Raw genomic sequence first — 5,125 nt, forward strand, 5'->3', positions numbered from 1 at the left:
CTTAGTTGTCCCTGATCAGCATGTGATAAGTGTATCGAGGTTCGAAAGTGCCAAAATAAAAATAATAAATGAAATAAATAAATGGCTTAGTAAATAAATTGATATACCATTTAATACATCAAAATAATATGAAAATAAATGTAGGAATGAATTTATAAAATGTGACATAAACTGACATTTCTGTTTTAATTTGTTTCTGTGTCTATTTACCTTCCCCTTTTTATTTACTTTCTCATTTGATTTTCCATATTCTTTTTCTAATTTATTCATTTTTAAATTGGAGTGTATTCATTTATTCCAGTATTTCCCTCTTAGATTTATTCTCGCAACTCTGCGTCATCAATAAATCAAACAATCTGTCAGTCACAGCACAGAAGGGCGGGCATAGGAGGAACAGTCTTGGGAGTCTTTACATCTTTATTTATTTTGATTTTGGCAGTTTCTGTCCTCCATACAGGTGTTTGTGTATCAGAGGGAACAGCCTGTGGTTCACGTTTGGCTTCTTGCAGCCTGTTAAATGACTCGATTAGGGTGAGGGAAAGATTGTGGTCTTTGAAAAAGCGATGTTGACTGTCAGTAGGTAACACGATTTCCTCATCCTACTGCTGTCAGATGGTTTATTCCCTTGAATGTATACATATGTTGCTGTTAGCCATTTGCTGAACGACTGGCTCTGACATTTTTCTTGGTAGTGAAGTCCCTCCTGTCGGATGTGAATGTCCTCGATGTCTCTAGAGTTGGAAATGATTGATTAATTAATTGAATGATTCAAAATGTGTCCTTCCATTCAGTTTAAAGATGCAGAGACCATGACATTTCTCTTCTAAGCAAAGTGCACTCACGGTGTAGTGCTTTTCAGTACATCAATAAGCGATCACTTCAGTTAATAATGCTGTGATATTACAGCACTGAGATGACATACAAGACTGCTGAGACTTCAGCTCAGTAGTAAGTTACGGTCAATAAAGTACAAAAGGTAGTCCTATACAAGCACTGTTTATATGGCTCATAGCTCAGCAGCAGCAGCAGCAGCAGGTTCTGTACTTGATGAAACCTGAACAAACTCCAAGTTGATCAGCAAGATAGAGAAGGTTGTGTGATACGTTCAAAAGTTGAGGAAAAATCTTTGGAGTGAAGCAGTAGTTCAGAAGATTTAGTCACAGATTCTCTATTCTATTAAGAGTGAAAGGTCAAAGATAATCTCCAAAGATTATTTTACATTCACAGATTTAAATGCTAGCAGAGACATTTGATGCACAGCACAGTCATGTAGGGATGCATATTCTTTCCTCTTTCACTCCCAGAACGACGTTCCTGTGCATTTCCCACTGCTGGTTTCAGGGCTTTCAGTCATATCACTTGGTCTATCACGTTGATGTTGATGTTGTTGCCGTTGTTTCTGGGCAATTTTCAGAGTCGGATGTTTCAGTCTCAATTTTTAAGCAAACATGGAAAATAAACCTGGAATGTGAACATCCGCAGTTTCAAACACGTCAAATATGGCACACTGTGACGCTCCACCTCCCCCTGCATCAGTTTGACACAGTGATCAGTCAGCAATAATATGCAATGTCCTGTTACACTTCCACATATGATAACATTTTCATGTTTTGGGTTTTCTGTTAGTTGTTTCCCATTTTATTTTCCCCATTCATGCTTTACCTTCCACTTCCTGTCTTTGTCTGTTTTCCCGCCCTTCTTCTGCGTACACGTGTTTTGTTAATCATTCCTAACCAGTCCTCAGTCCTGTTTCTCATTAAAGCTTGCTTTTTTTGCTTTCAACCTGGATGCCTTTGTGTGTCTGTGGTCGCAGTTTGGTTCGGCACAAAAAGTTCTTGGCGAGGTTTAGACAGGTGGTTAGGTTCAGTAAAATATCATGCTTTGGGTTGAAATTACTATGTTCAGTCACAATACTGACGCAACTTACATATGTTAACTTACTCACGCAAGATAACTTAAAAACAAATCACTCTGTAACCTTGGTCACGCAAGGGACGCAAATCCTGGTCTCTAGGGTGAAAGTCCTGTGTAGAAGCAATCCAACTACTCCTCCTGCCCCCTGCCTCACACTTTTGTTGAGAGGCTTTTTAAGAAGTGACACTAGAGGGGTAACTACAGCCTGCACTGACCAGGCTGCTTTATTTGATGAACTGAGAGTAAGAACGGGCTGACAGCTGGGCAAACCTAACACTGCTGACGAAGACCGTGTGATACGCTACTAAACTGAACTTGTGTTGGGATTGTTTTGGCAGTGATTCTCTTCCATCGCAGCCTGTTTGATGATGACAGCTGAGTGTGCGGTAGTTTCTTTTATTTAATGTGTGAACTTGTTTCTTTCAGCGTCAAGTCACAGTTTTTAAATCAGTTATGTTGTCTTGTGTGTGTCTCTGCCTCATCATGTGTTACACCTTGAATGCTCTGTGAAGAAAAGCTGACAGAATTGATGCCACACTCGATGTCATCGTTGCCAAGATTAGAATATTTCCTTCACTCTCCTGCTGCGTCTCGCTCACTCGTATTTTACGGAATTGCCACATGCTTTTCCCCAGGATGCAGACTTGAGAGGATTATGGCAAAGCAGAGTGTGTGGAGTGTGACAGGTGATGAAGATCTCCAACACGGAATAACGCAGGACAATCAACCTGTCGGTGTTTGACGTGTGCCCGAAAGCCCTCTGGGTGGTGTAGTTTGTGCTGCTCTCTCCGTTGGTATCACAGCTAACTGCTCTGGATGGCAGGTGCCACGTGTAATGGAAGGATGAGGATGTCGCGCTCGGGGAGCGAGTATGACCTGCAGGGCCCCCGGCTCATCGTGTTTGTTTGGAGATGGATCTTGTTGGGACCCTGCCGGTGTATGGTGTCCCCTGCCTGGCTCCTCTCTCCTCAGAGCTGTAATCACAGCAGACTGCATGTCACAGCGCCCTGCTCTAATTGGCCTGTCACTCTCCGTGCGCTGGTGGGGAGGGGCTGGCCTTTGTGGGGCTGCCATGGCGACTGGGCCATTTAATGAGAACGAGCACGCTGTGACTAATGACATCCCTGAGCCCATCGGATATACTGCAAATGGACAATTTGCTGCATCACTCACACACTTGCACAACAATACACAAACACAGAGGCACACACACCTCAGCGTGGTCAAACCTCATTGAATTGAAGACAGTTTCCACCATGAATCAATACATGACAAGTGGACCTCAGTATTAATGCTAAGGCTACCATCCATTCTCATACACTCTTTAGCATTAATAGTTTTATCTAAGCCACTGCTAATGTTATGTGGAGATATTAACCACAGCTTAAGATACACATTAAGTATTAGGTGGGTCATTGCTCAGGACACCTTAATGGGAGACATAAGGCATATCATCCATAACGGGAATATGGATTTGAAGCGAGGCGTGCTAACAGTCAACCGTGTTCGCAGGAGAGAGAGAGAGAGAGACATTTACTCGATCATCTTCCATCTCGTCTCCGCACCATCCTGTTTATTGGTCCATTAGTGACCAAGTGACAGCATGAAACGCATGGATATATATCAAGTATATCACTTCCTGAGCTGGACGGCAGGCAGCCATATTTTTTGATTTCTCAGAAGGTAACGACATGCCTGAAACAACATCCCCTCACGGAGTTTAAGGTCACCATGCAGTCGAGTTTACAAGGCTAACACAATTCAGGGACCGGTATGGAGACAGCTAAAGGCTTCAGTAGCTGTTTTTTTTTTTCGTGCCAAGCCAGCAGATTGTCTAGTTGTATTGTAGAAGAAGAGCACACAACTTTCCTCTTAAAGTCAGTATAACAAGTAAAAAAACAGTGTAATGACAGCAAAACTAATTTTCAGTTTTTCCAATGAAAATGTGTCTAGGGAGACATTTTTAAATAAAAACCCCGACAACATTGCCAGACTCACTGCTAGTAGATAACACTGTAATAGCTCGCACAGCCAGTGGTTGGCAGGCAGTAGACATGGCTACCCCTTTTGGACATGTGGTCCTCACCTTGCAGGTCATAGCAGTCCATCAGGCAAGCCCGCAGAGAGAGCGTACACGTAAATCGTCACGTGATGCACTGCAGCCCAAAAAGACTTTCTTCCATAAGCTTACATTAGGAACGAAAGACGGATACATTTTTTTGAGTGTCACAATCTCCGCAAAATTATTTGTTTCACTGTCATAACTGGATTCATTTGGTCCAATAAAACATGGAAAGTCTAGAAGAGCCAGACAAATAAATTATTTTATCTCCATTCAAGTTAGCTGGGCTCTAAACCGGAAGTTAGTCGGCTAGGAAGATGGAAGATCTGCTTATTTTCATACCTGGGAAGTCGAGCTTTTTTGACTCCAAATGCCACCGAGCAGCTTTCATAGGAATGAACGGGGCTCCACCTCCAACACTTTGTCCAGATTTGATATAACATTCTTGCTTCTATGTCCTTTCTCTAGCAGCTGGCCAGCTAACATTGCTAACATTAACTAGCTTAGAGTACAGCTGGATTTGAGTAGGAGATTAATTTTGTAATTTGTGTTTGTGCTATTTGTAACAGCATGAGCTACAGTTGTAATACGGCTAAAAAAAAACCCAGCTATAAACACCTGCATAGCATTAAAGTTAGCAACATACAAATATTTTCCTTAGGGATTGGTGGAGACCAAAAACAGAGCTAAAAGTGGGGCGAATATTTGCCTTACATTCATGTGAATGCCAGAAACAAATCATCACAAATGAATGATGTTTTGTATCTGTTGGATGTGTCATCAAAAGATGATAATATGTCAGTGATGCGTTTACAGCTTGTTTTCGAGGCCATCAAGTGGCCATGAAATAATTGCAGAGACATTGCAGGTTTAAGTTATTGCATCTTGTTTACTGCGAGCAACATGGAGTCCCCTGGGTGATGAAAATTGGGGGTGCATAAACTAGAGAATTAGACAGGATGTATGTCAAACATCCGGTGATGTCTCAGTTGGTATACGATGTGAGTCTACACCCCCACCTGAGCTCCACCTATGACAGGAGGTGAATTACACTACACTGGTCTGAACATCCATATGGGGAATGTAAAGAAAGGGACACTTCTGTTATCTCAGTTAAACTCATTACCATTAATTAGTGCCTTGGTGAGG

Source organism: Pagrus major, chromosome 6 (assembly GCF_040436345.1).
Source record: "Pagrus major chromosome 6, Pma_NU_1.0".
Taxonomy (NCBI): domain Eukaryota; kingdom Metazoa; phylum Chordata; class Actinopteri; order Spariformes; family Sparidae; genus Pagrus; species Pagrus major.